Here is a 19,214-nt window from a genome sequence, read left to right as displayed (position 1 = left end):
TTGTGTGTGTGTTCTGGCACTATGTTGCAGCAGCAGCAGGCAGGGCGGGAGATCTATGCTTGGTGCTGGCACAGATCTGCTGCTTGGGTCTGGCAGGGATCGGCTGCTTAGGTCTGGCGGCAGGAATTGCTGGGCTGGTGGATATCTTCAGCAAAGCACTGCGTGTGTGTGTACACATGCCTGCCTTTTCTCTGATGGTACTGGGTGGATGGTGGGATAAATATAGCTGCGTTGGTGTGTGGCTGTTTCTCCTCAGCTTTTGTGGCTTTAATCAAAAGCAATCTGGAGGAGGAGAGAGGGGGAGAGAGTGAGAGAGAGGGGGAAGAGAGGAGAGAGAGTGAGAGAGAGGGAAAATATGGAACATGCCAAGGTGTTTTATCTTAGTTCTCTTTAAGGAGCCATCAGGGAGTCTTATGGAATCATGAGAACCCTGGTGGCCAGAGTAGAGCCCCCCCCCCCTGTCTGTTTCTAAGCCATAGTTTGTGTGTGATGCTGAACTTCACAGTTGGTCTGTCACTATTCAAATTGGCTCAGTGCTTATCATAATTGCTTGTGATAATAATAGTTACTCACTATACACAACACAATGTTGTTCTCATGTGATATTCAATACAATATGTACCACGTAAGTGGTAACCAGCTAATGATAAAGCAACTTGGGCTTTAAGTAATAATACCATGTAGATTATCTTGATTTTAACAAATGTATCAATTTCCTCCAGGTGATGTGGCAGGGTAATAACTGTGTTACTCTTCCTCCAGGTGATGTGGCAGGGTAATAACTGTGTTACTCTTCCTCCAGGTGATGTGGCAGGGTAATAACTGTGTTACTCTTCCTCCAGGTGATGTGGCAGGGTAATAACTGTGTTACTCTTCCTCCAGGTGATGTGGCAGGGTAATAACTGTGTTACTCTTCCTCCAGGTGATGTGGCAGGGTAATAACTGTGTTACTCTTCCTCCAGGTGCTGTGGCTGGGTAATAACTGTGTTACTCTTCCTCCAGGTGATGTGGCAGGGTAATAACTGTGTTACTCTTCCTCCAGGTGATGTGGCAGGGTAATAACTGTGTTACTCTTCCTCCAGGTGATGTGGCAGGGTAATAACTGTGTTACTCTTCCTCCAGGTGATGTGGCAGGGTAATAACTGTGTTACTCTTCCTCCAGGTGCTGTGGCTGGGTAATAACTGTGTTACTCTTCCTCCAGGTGATGTGGCAGGGTAATAACTGTGTTACTCTTCCTCCAGGTGATGTGGCAGGGTAATAACTGTGTTACTCTTCCTCCAGGTGATGTGGCAGGGTAATAACTGTGTTACTCTTCCTCCAGGTGCTGTGGCTGGGTAATAACTGTGTTACTCTTCCTCCAGGTGCTGTGGCTGGGTAATAACAGTATAATACCCATATAATAAATCTATGTATCTGTGTTCCTCCAGGTGATGTGGCTGGGTAATAACAGTATAATACCCATATAATAAATCTATGTATCTGTGTTCCTCCAGGTGATGTGGGTGTGTAATAACTGCCGTAAGCAGCAGGAGATCCTTACTAAGCCAGGGGAGTGGTTCTCAGGTCCAGGGAAGCCAGGTCTAGGCTCAGGCATCAGTGACCCGGCCATGTGTGGCCAGAACCCCGGTGACAAGAAGCTCCGTTCCCACTCCCAAGTCCCCCCTGGGGCCCCTCGACCCCAATCACCCCGGTGACCCAGGACTGGCACCCGGAATGGACCCCCGCTCACGTATCGAGCCGCCGTAAGCCCTGGCCACGAACACACAAATGGTTAACCTGTGAACCTCTACCCTGCACCTTAGAGACTGCTGCCCTATGTACATAGTCACTTTAATAATGTTTACATACTGTTTTACCCACTTCATATGTACACTGAGAATACAAAACATTAAGAACAACTGCTCTTTCCATAACATAGACTAACCAGATGAATCCAGGTGAAAGCTATGTTCCCTTATTGATGTCACTTGTTAAATCCACTTCAATCAGTGTAGATGAAGGGGAGGAGACCGGTTAAAGAAGGATTTTTAATCCTTGAGACAATCGAGACATGGATTGTGTATGTGTGCCATTCAGAGGGTGAATGGGCAAGACAAAATATTTAAGTGCCTTTGAACGGGGTATGGTAGTAGGTGCCAGGCGCACCGGTTTGTGTCAAGAACTGCAACGCTGCTGGGTTTTTCACACTCAACAGTTTCCCGTGTGTATCAAGAATGGTCCACCACCCAAAGGACATGCAGCGAACTTGACACAACTGTGGGAAGCATTGAAGTCTACATGCCAGCATCCCGATGAATTGAGGCTGTTCTGAAGGGGGGGGGGTTCTTATACTCAGTGTATATACTGTATTCTAGTCAAGGCTCATCTTATATAACTACTGCTGTACACACCTTTTCTATTTACATACTGTCCGTAATGTCTATACACACCATCATATACATATAGATTTATATTCCAGACTCTGACATTGCTCGTTCTGATATTCCTTTCTTTTCATTTTTGGGATTTGTGTGTGTTAGGAATTCTGCACTGTTGGAGCTAGACACATAAGCATTTCACTGCACCTGCAATAACATCTGCAAAATGTGTATACTCGACCAATACAGTTTTATTTTATTTTATTTGAACCTACTTAAACCTTACTCTAAACTGACATACACCTCATTCGTTCCCTCTCTCTCTCTCTCTCTCTCTCTCTCTCTCTCTCTCTCCTTCACCGACCAGGAGAAAGCCGGGCGATCAGAACGTTAAAGGTCGAGGTGAGCGTCGGCCGGGTCATCCCAGACTCTACACCCAGGTGTCAGTGGACCGGGACCAGTGGGAGCGGGAGCGGAGAGATGGCCGGCGGCTGAGTAAGGGCCGCTCTCTGGAACACGACCCTGTGGGAGCGGGGGTCCCCCGATGGACAGAAGAGGGCTACCACATAGACCCCAACGCCCCCCGACATTTAGCCCAGCCCCAGCCAGGGGAGCCACTGAGGGGCAGGCACCCTCTACAGCCCCAGGGGCGAGGCAGGGGGGTTGGGATGGTGATTGGGTTTGAGAGTGTTGAGGGCATTGGGGGCCAGCCCGAGGCTATGCTGGGCCAGAGGACGGTGGTGGGGGGCATTAGGGGGCAACAGGACCTCGGCCCTCCACAGCTCCAGCCCCCAGAACTCAGGGAGCCCCCTGGGACAGGCCCGGGCCCCGGACCCTGTCAGGACCCTCTCCTGCGCCGGTCCAAACGGGAGAAGGCTGAGAGGATGCTGCGTAACGATTCGCTCAGCTCGGACCAGTCAGAGTCTTTGCGGCCGCCCCCACCACGGCCCTACAAGTCAAAACGTGGCGGTGCCGGGAAGAGACAGACATCAGTCAGCAGCTCAGAGGAAGAGGGAGGGACCACGCCGGAGTACAGCAGCTGTGAGGATGCCGAGATCGAGAGTGTCAGCGAGAGAGGTGAGAGAGATAAGAGATGTGAGAGAGGATCCAGGGTCTAAGTTTCCCATAGACACAGATCTAGGTTCAGCTTACCCTCACCAAATCTTAACCATAACCATGAAGGGACACAATGAAACACTGACTTCAGATCAGCTACTAGGGCCAGCTTCCTCCCACACTGTGAAAGAGCTTACCAATACTGTATGCATCCCACACTGCAATGAAAGAGGTCATTTGATTTGATTCGATTTGAGTGTGTGGTAAGAGTTTGCACTCTCTTGTTTAGAAGACATGCTGAGCACAATTTAAAACACAGTGCTCTCTCATTGTGTGAGAAAGTGTGTGTGTGTGTGTGTGTGTGTGTGTGTGTGTGTGTGTGTGTGTGTGTGTGTGTGTGTGTGTGTGTGTGTGCTCACCGCCCTTTTAACACACGTTGGAGGTGATTGTAAATAGAAGCGACTAGTGAGAGCTGCTCAGTCTCTCAGTCTGCTTTCTGGATTGTAACAATCCAAACTCGAGGTCGCGTTCTACTTTATTACAGGTAAGTAATCATAGGCTGTTCTTATGAGATTATTCAATGAAAGATAGTGGTATTTGACAAATTGACTCTAAATGTGGAAGCATGTTCTTGTAGTCTATATAATAATGTATAGTGTATATATAATGTAATCATTGTACTTGATCTCAGATCGTTATGTCGTGAGCAAACATGTTCAGTTAAATTATTCCATGGATATGTTTTGGCTGTTGAGTGTGTGCGTGTGTGACTGCATTGCGTGTGTGCGTGCGCTTGTGTGCGTGCACTTTTGTGTGTATGATATTCTGGCCGTGGCTTGGCCTGAGGGTTTCAGGATAGGTTGACCCTGCCCTGACCACATGTGACCCTGACTGACAGAGCTAGGACACAGACTGCAGCCCTGGAGCCATTGGAACAAACACTAGGCTCAACGCTTCTGTAACATCGTCTCAGTTATGTGACTACTAATTCTAACCATCTACTAGCTCTTTACTTCAGGTCATACCTTGTCATATCTATTTACTTTAGTTTTAACCATGCCCCTGTACCTAGCCATGTCCTAGATAATTACCTTAGCATGTCCTACAGTTCTAACTAAAGGACCAGACAGTCAGACTCTGTTATCCTGTATGTTTAGGGTACACTGAGAGTACAAAACATTAAGAACACCTGCTCTTTCCATGACATAGACTGACCAGGTGAATCCAGGTGAAAGCTATGATCCCTTATTGATGTCACTTGTTAAAACCACTTCAATCAGTGTAGATGAACGGGAGGAGACAGGTTAAAGAAGGATTTTTAAGCCTGAGTCATGGATTGTGTATGTGTGCCATTCAGAGGGTGAATGGGAAAGACAAAAGATTGAAGTGCCTTTGAACGAGGTATGGTAGTAGGAGGTGGCAGGCACACCGGTTTGTGTCAAGAACTGCAATGCTGCTAGGTTTTTCATGCTCCACAGTTTCCCGTGTGTATCAAGAATGGTCCACCACCCAAAGGAAATCCAGCCAACTTGACACAACTGTGGGAAGCATTAGAGTCAACATGGGCCAGCATCCCTGTGGAATGCTTTCGACACCTTGTAGAGTTTATGCCCCGACGAATTGAGGCTATTCTGAGGGCGAAAGGGGGGGATGGTCCTCAATATTAGGAAGGTGTTCTTAATGTTTTGTACACTCAGTGTAGATACATCACATTTTCTAGCAGAAGAAGGTAGATACACTACATGACCAAAAGTATGTGGAAACCTGCTCGTCGAACATCTCATTCCAAAATCATGGGCATTAATATAGAGTTGGACCCCCCTTTGCAGCTATAACAGCCTCCACTCTTCTGGGAAGGGTTTCCACTAGATGTTGGAACATTGCTGCGGGGACTTGCTTCCATTCAGACACAAGAGCATTAGTGAGGTCGGGCACTGATGTTGGGCGATTAGGCCTGGCTCGCAGTTGGTGTTCCAATTCATCCCAAAGGTGTTCGATGGGTTTGAGGTCAGGGCTCTGTGCAGGCTAGTCAAGTTCTTCCATACCGATATCGACAAACCATTTCTGTATGGAACTCGCTTTGTGCACGGGGGCATTGTCATGCTGAAACAGGAAAGGGTCTTCCCCTAACTGTTGCCACATAGTCGGAAGCACAGAATCGTCTAGAATGTCATTGTATGCTGTAGCGTTAAGATTTCCCTTCACTGGAACTAAGGGTTCTAGCCCGAACCATGAAAACAGCCCCAGACCATTATTCCTCCTCCACCAAACTTCACAGTTGGCACTATGCATTCGGGCAGGTAGCGTTCTCCTGGAATCCACCAAACCCAGATTCGTCCATCGGACTGCCAGATTCATCACTCCAGAGAATGTGTTTCCACTGCTCCAGATTCCAATGGTGGCAAGCTTTACACCACTCCAGCTGACTCTTGGCATTGCGCATGGTGATCTTAGGCTTGTGTGCGGCTGCTCGGCCATGGAAACCCATTTCATGAAGCTCCCGACGTCCAGTTCTTGTGCTGACGTTGCTTCCAGAGGCAGTTTGGAACTTGGTAGTGAGTGTTGCAACCGAGGACAGATTATTTTTACCCGCTACGCACTTCAGCACTCAGGCGTACCGTTCTGTGAGCTTGTGTGGCCTACCACTTTGCGGCTGAGCCATTGTTGCTCCTAGACGTTTCCACTTCACAATAACAACACTTACAGTTGACCGGGGCAGCTCTAGCAGTGCAGAAATTTGACGAAGTGACTTGTTGGAAAGGTGGCATCCTATGACGGTGCCATGTTGAAAGTCACTGAGCTCTTCAGTAAGGCCATTCTACTGCCAATGTTTGTCTATGGAGATTGCATGGTTGTGTGCTTGATTTTATACACCTGTCAGCAACGGGTGTGGCTGAAATAGCCGAATCCACTAATTTGAAGGGGTGTCCACATACTTTTGTATACATAGTGTACTACTGTACACACAGCACTGTTAAGAATAGACTTCAGTCCACTTTAATTTAATGCCATTTGTTCCACATGCCAACCTAGATTGAAAACAGACATAGCTCTCTAACGACTAATCGATCATATGAGAGAGGAAGAGGAGATTTGTCAAAACTAGTTCTAAACATACCAGTGCAGTAGCGAGCCATGTTTCCTTTTTTAGCTCGGACCGAGGCGGGTTAAGATGCTTGAGTTGGCATAGGAGGAGTGTTCAGGCATTTAAATCATTCTGTGAGTGCATGTGCACACACTTTTAGTTTGTAGGTGCGTCACAACGTACGTAAGTACAACAGTAGTGAGGTTGTACATTGCTTTCCTTTAACTAGACTTTCTAGTGAAAGTTTGCTCAACCACCATGAAGAGCTCAACAAACATATGTCACATGTAGACTCTCTTTCTTTCCTGATCTCTAAGAGGAGTAGGTCGTCAAGGTGATTCTGGTGAAGTGAACCTAAATATTCAATAAATTCTGTCCTGCTTCTGTAAACAGATCTGGCTCAGTTGTGTATAGTGGCAGTTGAGCTGGTATGTGCTGTGTATACACCTTGTGTGTGTGTGTGTGTGTGTGTGTGTCTGTGTGTGTGTGTGAGTGTGAGTGTATGTCTTCTTCCGTCTCCTTCTCCTGGTTGAGTTGATCTCTTTTCTCATTTAGGGGACTGGGAGTGCTACCCGCTGGACCCCACTGTGTGGCATGTAAGTGACTGATTCTATTTTTGTATCTATTTAAGTGAGTGTGTGTGTGTTTGTGTCTGTCTATTTTTCTTTACAATGGGTGTGTGTTTATATGTAGTGTGTGTGTCAAGACAGAGACAAAGAGAGACACAGAGTAAGCGGGTATAATGTGGTTGCTCCCAGGCTGCTAGATTGAATCAGTGTGTTGTTCACAGCATCCGGTGACATGGCAACCGTCCAAAGAGGGTGACCATCTAATTGGCCGAATCACCCTGAGCAAGAGGAGCGCTATGCCCAAAGAAGCCGGAGCACTGCTGGGGCTGAAGGTCAGAGCTCACACCAGACACAATCACACTGTGGCTAGACTGTCTTTGTGCGTGTGTGTGTACGTGCGTGTCTGTGTACATGACTGTGTGTGTATGTGTGTGTTTGTGTGTGTGTGCGCATGTGTTTTCTCAGGTGGTTGGGGGAAGGGTCACAGAGGCAGGAAGACTGGGAGCCTTCATCACTGTAGTCAAGAAGGGCAGTCTGGCCGACATCGTGGGACACCTTCGAGCAGGTATGCAAAGAATGTGTGTGTGTGTGTGTGTGTGTGTGTGTGGTGTGTGTGTGTCAGTGGAGGCTGGTGGGAGGAGCTATAGGAGGACAGGCTCATTGTAATGGCTGGAATGGAATAAATGGAACGGAGTCAAACGTGGTTTCCATATGTTTTATGTGTTCAATACCGTTCCATGTATTCCATTCCAGCTATTACAATGAGCCCGTCCTCCTATAGCTCCTCCCACCAGCCTCCTCTGATGTGTGTGTATGTGTGAGTACACATGTGTGTGTGTGTGTCGGTTTTGAAGAATGACAGGTCATTGTGTATTTTCAGGGGATGAGGTTCTGCAGTGGAACGGCAAGATGTTGCCAGGAGCAACCCAGAAAGAAGTTTATAATATAATTCTCAATTCCCAAGCAGAACCCCAAGTGGAACTAGTGGTGTCCCGGCCCATTGGGTAAGTCAGGAATAAGAGACTCTTACCTTTGATGAAAAGACGATGAACCCTGATAGATACTCTCTGATCAAGTCTCTGTCTGTATATTTAGCACTGGTGAGATAATGCTTAGGTTAGCCCATAGCCCAATTTAATTTCTCCCTTTTCTTTCCAAATTGCACATTCATACAATTCCCCTCATGGATTTACAAGGAATGTACTGGTGTAAGGAATAGGGTGGAAACTCACTTCAAACAATTCAAACATCAATCCGATGCTTTTAACTTCTTAAGGTCGAGTGAACGAGTGCACTTTAAGGAGAAGGGGATGAAACAGAATTGGACTCAATTGAATTGGGTTTCACTGTTCACACATTCCATCCACATATATACATTTGGTTTTCATTTTGAACAGTTGTCTTTTTCTGACTTGTCTTGCTCCTTCCTAAAAAAAAATATTTATTTCCAAACACTTGCGAAGGGTGTATAAAGTCTATCAGTAAGTAAAGCTACAGTATTAGGGTCCCCTCCCCTTTCCAACCCAAATTACCCAAGCATCCCCCCCACAAGGTTGTACATTTTGTTTTATATTGACCCTACTCTTCCCTTCTGTTTTTACCTACCAATATGTTGCAGTCAAGGCAACGCTTAACAATGGTGTCTGTGGACTTGTGTTATACTGTCCTGTCAGATGTTAGGGTGACTGACCGTTATGTCTCTTTGGTTGATTCCAGTGATATCCCAAGAATCCCAGACACGTCCCACCCTCCATTAGAATCTAGTAGGTATCTCCTCTGGTCTCTCTCACTCTCTCTCTCCTCTTCCTGTCTGTCTGTCTGTGTCTGTCTCTCTCTCTCTCTGCTACACTGTATCTCTCTCTATCTTTTCAAACCTAGTTGTTAGGGGTTTAACTGGGCGAGATGCGTCTTGTCATATTTCTGCCCTCACAGCAGGTTCCAGTTCATTTGAGTCCCAGAAGATGGAGCGGCCATCTATATCAGTCATGTCCCCCACCAGCCCCAGTACACTTAGAGACAACCCACAGCTAATGCCTGGACAGCTTGCAGTGAGTATACACCAACAGCTGTGTGTGTGTGTGTGTGTGTGTGTGTACACACTCAAACATTTGGGATTATTATGTACAGTTGAAGACGGAAGTTTACATACACCATAGCCAAATACATTTAAACTCAGTTTTTCACAATTCCTGACATTTAATCCTAGTAAAAATGCCCTGTCTTAGGTCAGTTAGGATCACCACTTTATTTTAAGAATGTGAAATGTCAGAATAATAGTAGAGAGAATGATTTATTTCAGCTTTTATTTATTTCATCACATTCCCAGTGGGTCAGAAGTTTACATACACTCAATTAGTATTTGAAAGCATTGCCTTTAAATTGTTTAACTTGGGTCAAACATTTCGGGTAGCCTTCCACAAGCTTCCCACAATAAGTTGGGTGAATTTTGGCCCATTCCTCCTGACAGAGCTGGTGTTACTGAGTCAGGTTTGTAGGACTCCTTGCTCGCACATGCTTTTTCAGTTCTGCCCACACATTTTCTATAGGATTGAGGTCAGGGCATTGTGATGGCCACTCCAATACCTTGACTTTGTTGTCCTTAAGCCATTTTACCACAACTTTGGAGTATGCTTGGGGTCATTGTCCATTTGGAAGACCCATTTGCGACCAAGCTTTAACTTCCTAACTGATGTCTTGAGATGTTGCTTCAATATATCCACATCATTTTCCTTCCTCATGATGCCATCTATTTTGTGAAGTGCACCAGTCCCTCCTGCAGCAAAGCACCCCCACAGCATGATGCTGCCACCCCCGTGCTTCACAGTTGGGATGGTGTTCTTCGGCTTGCAAGAGTCCCCCTTTTTCCTCCAAACATAACGATGGTCATTATGGCCAAACAGTTATATTTTTGTTTCATCAGACCAGAGGACATTTCTCCAAAAAGTACGATCTTTGGCCCCATGAGCAGTTGCAAACCGTAGTCTGGCTTTTTTATGGCGGTTTTGGAGCAGTGGCTTCTTCCTTGCTGAGCGGCCTTTCATGTTATGTCGATATAGGACTCGTTTTTACTGTGGATATAGATACTTTTGTACCAGTTTCCTCCAGCATCTTCACAAGGTCCTTTGCTGCTGTTCTGGGATTGATTTGCACTTTTCGCACCAAAGTACGTTCATCTCTAGGAGACAGAACGTGTCTCCTTCCTGAGTGGTATGACGGCTGCGTGGTCCCATGGTGCTTCTACTTGCGTACTATTGTTTGTACAGATGAACCTGGTACCTTCAGGCGTTTGGAAATTGCTCCCAAGGATGAACCAGACTTGTGGAGGTCTACAATTGTTTTTCTGAGGTCTTGGCTGATTTCTTTTGATTTTCCCATGATGTCAAGCAAAGAGGCACTGGGTTTGAAGGTAGGCCTTGAAATACATCCACAGGTACACCTCCAATTGACTCAAATGATGTCAATTAGCCTATCAGAAGCTTCTAAAGCCATGACATAATTTTCTGGAATTTTCCAAGCTGTTTAAAGCACAGTCAACTTAGTGTATGTAAACTTCTGACCCTCTGGAATTGTGATACAGTGTATTATAAGTCAACTAATCTGTCTGTAAACAATTGTTGGAAAAATTACTTAACAAGAAATGTGTTTTAAGGACTCCAACTTTAGTGTATGTACATTTCCGACTTCAACTGTATTTGTATGTGATAGTAATCTGGCTCATGGTGATCATTTCCATTGTTTGTGTGTGTGTATGTTTGTGTGTGTGTTTGTGTGTGTGTTTTCAGGTACTGCCCGGACAACTTTCAGTGAGTCCATACCAAAGGATTGTCATGTATTATGTCATGTATCATCAGTGCAGATATTTGGGTTGTGTTATAATTGTATATGGTCTGTAGCCTACATCATACCATTTAAGATGGTACGTTGGCTCCTACTGATCATGTATGTGCGTGTATCTGTGTGTGTGTGTGCAGGTCAAGCTGTGGTATGATAAGGTGGGACACCAGCTGATTGTGAACGTGGTACAGGCCACAGAACTACCTCCCCGGCCGGATGGGCGACCCAGAAACCCCTACGTCAAAATGTACTTCCTGCCAGACCGAAGGTACGTTAACAGGGTATATCACTGACAAAAATTCACATAGAAGAGTCTGTAGACAGGAAGAAACCAACAAAATGTTAACTCATCTGTGTGTGTGTGTGTGTGTGTGTGTATGTGTGTGTATATTTGTTCTGCATTCTTGAGGGAGCTTGCAAGTAAGCATTTCGCTGCACCGTTTATACCTGCTGTAAACTGTGTATGTGACAAATAAATGTTCATTTGATTTGATTTGGTGTGTGTGTGCACAGCGATAAGAGCAAGCGGAGGACTAAGACAGTGAAGAAGAGTGAAGAGCCAAAGTGGAACCAGACGTTTGTATACTCCCACGTCCACCGCAGAGACTTCCGCCAACACATGCTGGAGCTGACCATGTGGGACCAGCCTCGCCTACCTGACGAGGATAGCATGTTCATGGGAGAGGTACACACACACACACACACACACACACACACACACACACACACACAGGAATCAAATCAAATTGTGTTGGTCACATACACATATTTAGCAAATGTTATTGCGGGTGTAGCAAAATGCTTGTGTTCCTAGCTCAAACAGTGCAGTAATATCTAACAATTCACAACAATACACACAAATCTAAAAGTAAAAGATTGGAATTAAATATTAGGATGAGCAATGTCAAAATGGCATTGACTAAAATACAGTAGAATACAGTATATACAGTGCATTCAGAAAATATTCAGACCCCTTGACTTTTTCCACATTTTGTTACGTTACAGCCTTATTCTAAAATGGATTAAACCGTTTTTTTTTCCTTCATCAAGCTACACACAATACCCCATAATGACAAAGCAAAAACAGGTTTTTAGACATCTTTGCAAATGTATAAATAAAAATAAACTGAAATATCACATTTACATAAGTGTTCAGATCCTTTACTCAGTACTTTGTTGAAGCACCTTTGGCAGCGATTATAGCCTAGAGTCTTCTTGGGTATGACGCTGCAAGCTTGGCACACCTGTATTTGGGGAGTTTCTCCCATTCTTCTCTGCAGATCCTCTCAAGCTCTGTCAGGTTGGATGGGGAGCGCCGCTGCACAGCTATTTTCAGGTCTCTCCAGAGATGTTAGATCGGGTTCAAGTCTGGGCTCTGGCTGGGCCACTCAAGGACATTCAGAGTCTTGTCCCGAAGCCACTCCTGCATTGTCTTGGCTGTGTGCTTAGGGTCATTGTCCTGTTGGAAGATGAACCTTCGCCCCAGTCTGAGGTCCTGAGTGCTCTGGAGCAGGTTTTCATCAAGGATCTCTCTGTACTTTGCTCCGTTCATCTTTCCCTCGATCCTGACTAGTCTCCCAGTCCCTTCCGCTGAAAAACATCCCCACAGCATGATGCTGCCACCACCATGCTTCACCGTAGAGATGGTGCCAGGTTTCCTCCAGACGTGACGCTTGGCATTCAGGCCAAAGAGTTCAATCTTGCTTTCATCAGACCAGAGAATCTTGTTTCTCATGGTCTGAGAGTATTTAGTTGCCTTTTGGCAAACTCCAAGCGGGCTGTCATGTGCCTTTCACTTAGGAGTGGCTTCCGTCTGGCCACTATCATAAAGGCCTGATTGGTGGAGTGCTGCAGAGATGGTTGTTCTTCTAGAAGGTTCTCCCATCTCCACAGATGAACTCTGGAGCTCTGTCAGAGTGACCATCGGGTTCTTGGTTACCTCCCTGACCAAGGCCCTTCTTCCCCGATTGCTCAGTTTGGCTGAGCGGCCAGCTCTAGGAAGAGTCTTGGTGGTTCCAAACTTATTGCATTTAAGAATGATGGAGGCCACTGTGTTCTTGGGGACCTTCAATGCTGCAGAAATGTTTTGGTACCTTTCCCCAGATCTGTGCCTTGACACAATCTTGTCTCAGAGCTCTACGGATAATTCCTTCAACCTCATGGCTTGGCATTTGCTCTGACATGCACTGTCAACTGTGGGACCTTATATAGACAGGTGTGTGCCTTTCCAAATCATGTCCAATCAATTGAATTTACCACAGGTGGACTCCAATCAAGTTATAGAAACATCTCAAGGATGATCAATGGTAATAGGATGCATTTGAGCTAGATTTCGAGTCTCATAGCAAAGGGTCTGAATTCTTATGTAAATAAGGTATTTCTGTTTTTTATTTTTAATACATTTGCAAAACATTCTAAAAACCTGTTTCACTTTGTCATTATGGGGTACAGTGTATAGACTGATGAGGAAAAACATTAATTTAATCAATTTTAGAATAAGGCTGTAACGTAACAAAATGTGGATAAAGTCAAGGGGTCTGAATACTTTCCGAATGCACTGTACATATGAAATGTGTAAAGCAGTATGTCAACATTATTAAAGTGACTAGTGTTCCATTATTAAAGTGACCAGTGATTCCATGTCTATGTACATAGGGCAGCAGACTCTAAGGTGCAGGGTTGAGTAACCGGGTGGTAGCCAGCTAGTGATGGCTATTTAACAGTCTGATGGCCTTGAGATAGAAGCTGTTTTTCAGTCTCTCGTCCCAGCTTTGATGCACCTGTACTGACCTCACCTTCTGGATGATAGCGGGGTGAACAGGCAGTGGCTCGGGTGGTTGATGTCCTTGATGATCGTTTTGGCCTTCCTGTGACATCGGGTGCTGTAGATGGCCTGGAGGGCAGGCAGTGTGCCCCCGGTGATGCGTTCGGCAGACAGCACCACCCTCTGGAGAACCCTGCGGTTGCGGGCGGTGCAGTTGCCGTACCAGGCGGTGATACAGCCCGACAGGATGCTTTCAATTGTGCATCTAGGAGTGGATGAATTGCTGTCATTGGCCTTGTGTTTAACTGATTGAGCTTGTTTATATGGGTTACATATGTCTAGATCTTAATAGAGCTGGAGACAGCCCCGTTAGATGACAAGCCTCACTGGTACAAGCTGCAGACCCACGACATGTCGTCTATCCCCCTGCCCCGGCCATCCCCTTACATGCCCCGCAGAAACACAGACACACCCAGCAAGAAGCTGCAGCGTAAGTCACAGACGGGTGCATGTGCGATGTGTGTTCACAATATATTTGTTTGTATTCTATGTGGTCTGCTTACCCTATTGTGTGTTAGTTGTGTTAGTTGTGTGTATGCGTAATGTGTGTGTGTGTGAGTAATGTGTGTGTGTTTGAGATATTACTGTATGTATGTGAATGTGGTTTGTGCATGTGTGTGTGTCACAGGAGGTTGGTATAGGCACCTTAATTGGGGAGGACGGGCTCGTGGTAATGGCTGGAGCGGAATGGTTTCAATGTGTTTGATGCCATTTCATTTGCTCCGTTCTGGCCATTATTATGAGCCATCCTCCTGTGTGTGTGTGTGTGTGTGTGTGTGTGTGTGTGTGTGTGCGTGTGTGTGTGTGTCGGCATGCATGTCTATATCAATGTGGTCTGCTTACCCCATTCCTCCTGTATGTGCCTGTGTTTTTCATGTGTGTCCACCATTGTGCAGGTTCTCAGCGTGTTAAAGAGCCTGAGTACGATGACACTGGACCTATGTCTAAAGGTGGGTGGGACCATGGGCATGCTGTCTTCTTACTGAGAGAGACATTCCATCGACATTCTACAACTTAATATGTGGTTCTGTTGTCGTCAGAACACTGGGCCTCAGAAAACTACCCTGCTGTGTTTGTGTGTGTGTGTGCGTGTGTGTGTGTCTGTGTGTGTGTGTGTGTGTGTGTATGCTTGCATGCGTGCATATGTGTGTGTTTGAAAGAGAGAGAGAAAAAGGAGAGAGAGAGAGAGAGAAAAAGGAGAGAGCGAGAGAAAAGGAGAGATAGAGAAATAGAGAAAGAAATTGATACATCCACTTTCAAACTGCTAACCTTTCATAATCTTTCTTGTCCGTGCATGGTAGAAAACCACACTGTAGATGGAAGGTATAACTTGCTTTCTTTTCCCAACATAAACACACCCACTGTCAGCTTTAATGAAGTATTCCTCTCCTTTAGAAATAATTTTTAAAAACACTCACATGGACATTCAGAAAATGGTCAATTACTTGTGCAGTGTGATTGCAGTGTGATTGCAGTGTGATTGCAGTGTGATTGCAGTGTGATTTTTTTCTGTTTCGGCATCAGGCAGTTCTTTATTTCTTTATTCAATCAAAGGTCACGGTAGGAGGTTGTTTGTTAAAGCAGGGACAGTGGGTATCCTTGAGTTCATCCGGCATGAGTAGTTTGTATTAGTATTGTCATAGATCTGAGGCCTGCAATTGGCAGGTTGGCATATATTGTCATAACTCTTGCTCTGTAGGCAGTTCTGCGGAGTGGTCGCTAGCTGGCAAGCCACAAAGTCATAAAATCTGATTTTAAACTCAACCCTAACCTTAAATGAAGACCAAAAAGCAAAAAAAAAAAATCATACATTTTTACGATATAGCCAATTTTGACTTTGCAGCTGGCCCATCTAGCAAAAATCACTCGGTTCTGCCTCCAGGGCAAGATTCATGACAATAAACGTCAACCTGCTTGCAATTGTGCCAGTTTGGGACAATATGTTGTATGTATGTTTTCTTTTATGAACACAGCTTCTCTCCCCCTGCGGGTGTGTGTAGCTGCCGAGAGGGGCTCGCGGGAGAGGGGGAGGGAGCAGAAAGATCCCCACGCCGCCACTCTGGAGGTGCCGGAGCAGAAGAGGACACCCCAGCATCGCTCTCGATCTGTCTCTCCTCACAGAGAGGAACAGGGCAGGGGGCGATCACGACCCGCCAACGTCCCCACACAGAGGTGAGAGGAGAAGAGAAGGGGTGTTGATGAAGAAAGAGGGGGAGGAGAAAACTTGAAGGACAACTTAATGTTTTGGCTTTCTTGACCCAGAACAAGTAGTGCTGCCAATATTGCTCTTACTGTCACTGCCAACACAGCCAACTTGGGCAGTGTTACCACAGCTAAAAGCCTCCCCCCCCCCTTCTCTCTTTCCAACTCTCTCCCTCTCCCATATCTCCATATCCTTCTCACCCCTCTGTGTCAGGAGTTTGGATGATGAGATCCACCATAGTAGGAGGTCTCGTTCTCCCACCCACTACTATGACTCTACCAGAGGACACTACCAGGAGCAGGACTATGTAGATGACAGGTGTGTGTGTGTGTGTGTTGTGTTTGTGTGTCGGTGTGCGTGTGTGTGTACAATCAGGTGGCCATGGATTCCCTCTCCCTGTCGTCTCTTTTAGTTCAGAAAGTACCTTCGGTTTTATTTCTTCCTTTGTCTTCTTCTCTCTGGCTTTCTGTAATTCAGCACAATGAATTGTGAGGATTATGTTTGGATATGGCTGGCCACTTGTTTATTTGGTCTCTGTTGTTTGTTGATTCAGACTCAGAACGATTAAGTTATTGCCATGAGACAAGAGTTGCTGTCATCGGAGTAGGTAGAAGTTGCCCCTAACCACTGATACAGGGTCAGATTTGTTCATCCCCTGTAATGGTTAGGGTTAGGAAATGGGGTAGAATCATCTGATCCTAGATGTGTGGTTAGGGGTAACTTCTACCTGTCCCATTGTTCTCCGCTGGCTCAGCTTTGTATCTATGTTCTTTCTCTGTCCTCCGGTTTGGCTTCGTTGTTTATTTCCTCATGTGTCATCCATCCCCATGGTAACTACAGTGAGGTCATCATGATCCACCAGTCAATGCGAGGCAAAAGTGCAGAATGCCTACACACTAAAAGGTAAACAGGTGTCATCACGTTTTATTTTATATTTTAATATTATTATTATTATTAGTAGCAGTAGTAGTAGTAGTAGTAGTATTGGGTATGATCATCATCCTCATTCGCACTAGCCTTATCAACCTTTATCCTAAGCACATCATGGTTGAGTGGTTCTTCTCTTAAATGTTTAGCCTTTTATATACATTAATATTGGAGCTGCATAAAGATGTATGTAGATTTCTTAGATGACTTCACCCGATCTGCTAAATGCATCTTATTCTGTCATAATGTGTGTGAGAGAGTGATGGACATTTCAGTGTGTCCATCCTATCCCATGTGACAGTGATGCAACACACGCCCACACAGACGTCAACACTGGGACTGTCCACTACTGACCGCACAAAGCCTCTGTTGACCCTGGCCAATGCCTGAGGGGCTTCTAGTTATTCAGAGTTAGCATCATGTAGCTATACTGGTCCATTCACGGTTGTAATAATGTTCATCCAACATTAGAGGCCACTTTAGTTCAGTGCATTACTGGATGGCAGGTAGTCTAGCATTTAAGAGCATTGGGCCAGTAACCCAAAGGTTGCTGGTTTGGAACCGACTAGGTGAAACATTTGTCGATGTGCCCTTGAGCAGGGCACTTAACCCTAATCGCTGCTGTAAGTCACTCTGGATAAGAGCATCTGTAAAAATGTAAAATTACTAGATCCAATATATTGGACAAAGGTGCAATACTGGCCCAGTGAGCCCACCCACATAGGTAAGTAGTAAAGTATGGCTGGTAGAGGCTGGTAAAGCCTGGCATACATGCTTCCACTCGCCTGGCATGCTGCTCTCCTGTCTTTCTTTAGCAGTATTTTAGGAATTATGTTTCCATTCTGTTAATCCATCATCCTCTTCCCTGTTTTCTATCTCTGTCTCCTGCATGCACACATCACATGACTCACCCCCAGGGAATCTTCTAGACAAAGTAACGCACTCCCCCCTAAGATGCCCCTCTTAGTCAATGGCATCCACAAGGACATTTACAGGTACGTGGAAGAAGAGAGAAAGGTTGTGTTGGAAAGTGGCTCCTCTCCCAACTTTGTACCGCCGTCAGTGTCGTTTTATGTTCAAGAGCTAATGTCACTTGAGTTGACCTCGTATAACTACATCATATGTACCAGACTGTATCCTGGTCTTACTGATTATTTTTTGGGATGAATTCCATCAATTGACTTGGAGCAAGTATTGCAAGTAGTCCAGTTTGTGCTCCAAAAACAGTTATCTTGCCCATGTGAGTATTGTCCATAGTTGTAGGCTACCACACAAATCCTTTCCCACTCTTGGCCTCTGTTTGTTTGATGTGAAGTTGTTTTTTGTTGTCTTTTTATTGCATGCTTACATTTTTGGGGGTTTTCTCATTGTCTTGAGTGAAGTTCCACGCTGCCTGCATGTCTAAAGACTAGGTCAATGGTGCGCTCCAGTGTTGTCACGGCAATGCGCAGCTCTTTGACACAACGAGTTCTCAGGTTTACAGACGAGATCACCATTAGGTAAGACACACACACCTTCAGCCCTCAATGACCTCCTCATACCATGTTCAAGAACTCTTCTGACAACCGGAGAACAGGTCTCCATGACAACCTGACTATCTCACTACCTGACAATGTCTTCAGTGTTGGGGAAGCTACTCTGAAAATATAGTTTACCAAGCTACCAATTACTTCTCACTGGAAGAAGTTAAGCTACACTAAAGCTACCCTTAAGAAAAATATAGTTTACTTAACTACAGTTACTATGAAAAAGTAGTTAATTATGAAAAATTATCATATCTAAATCTGAAATGTCATGGACTACAAACTATGTTTCAACTGAGAATTAGGCAGGTCTGATGCTGAAAAAAAAAAGGAAATTCTTATCTACCACCCATATTTGATTTGATTTTTGCAAAGAAAAGTTTACTTCCAGTAGTTAGCTACACCACTACATGGCAAAAAAGTTATTAACTACTGAAAACACTACCAAGATTTGAATTTAGTTCAACTACTACCGCGCTACTGAAAATGTAGTTAAATTACTAGTTGTAATACATGTAGTTCAGTACTCCCCAACACTGAATGACTTGTATTGACTCCAATCAATCACCTAATCACTCAAAACAACGTTCAGACTAGCATGTCCTTTATGATTTAGGTATCTAACATTTCTTTCTTTTTCATTTTCCTCTCCTCTCCTCTCCTCTCCTCTCCTGCATTGGATGGCATGTTATTGGGCTAGTGATCTACATACCTCTCTGGACAGGGTTAGGACTAGGAGCGCTAGCACCAACTGTCTGAACCCAGAAAGGAACCATAGTGTTCCTTCACCAGAGCCCCAAAGGTACCAGCCCACTGACCTGTACACTGCCTGCAT

At 45.2% G+C, this 19,214-nt stretch overlaps 1 pseudogene across 1 annotated transcript in view; it reads left to right on the top strand.

Annotated features, from left to right (window-relative positions):
* Positions 1–1,593: 1,593 nt before the first annotated feature.
* Positions 1,594–19,214, top strand: part of LOC311123467 (regulating synaptic membrane exocytosis protein 1-like) — a 34,777-nt pseudogene continuing 17,156 nt past the window's right edge. Inside the window, exons 1-17 of the transcript in view lie at positions 1,594–1,743; positions 2,726–3,435; positions 7,055–7,095; positions 7,290–7,400; positions 7,534–7,633; positions 7,949–8,072; positions 8,749–8,831; positions 9,001–9,116; positions 11,040–11,170; positions 11,416–11,587; positions 14,009–14,156; positions 14,623–14,676; positions 15,727–15,898; positions 16,143–16,247; positions 16,770–16,832; positions 17,774–17,851; positions 18,239–18,355. The product of the transcript in view is annotated as a regulating synaptic membrane exocytosis protein 1-like (transcript). The remainder of the gene's footprint in view (positions 1,744–2,725; positions 3,436–7,054; positions 7,096–7,289; positions 7,401–7,533; positions 7,634–7,948; positions 8,073–8,748; positions 8,832–9,000; positions 9,117–11,039; positions 11,171–11,415; positions 11,588–14,008; positions 14,157–14,622; positions 14,677–15,726; positions 15,899–16,142; positions 16,248–16,769; positions 16,833–17,773; positions 17,852–18,238; positions 18,356–19,214) is intronic.

The sequence above is a fragment of the Coregonus lavaretus genome, assembly GCF_964263955.1.
Source record: "Coregonus lavaretus genome assembly, contig: HAP1_SCAFFOLD_2304, whole genome shotgun sequence".
Lineage (NCBI taxonomy): Eukaryota > Metazoa > Chordata > Actinopteri > Salmoniformes > Salmonidae > Coregonus > Coregonus lavaretus.
Note: the sequence above shows the minus strand (reverse complement) of the source record. Positions and strands in the feature narration are given on the sequence as shown.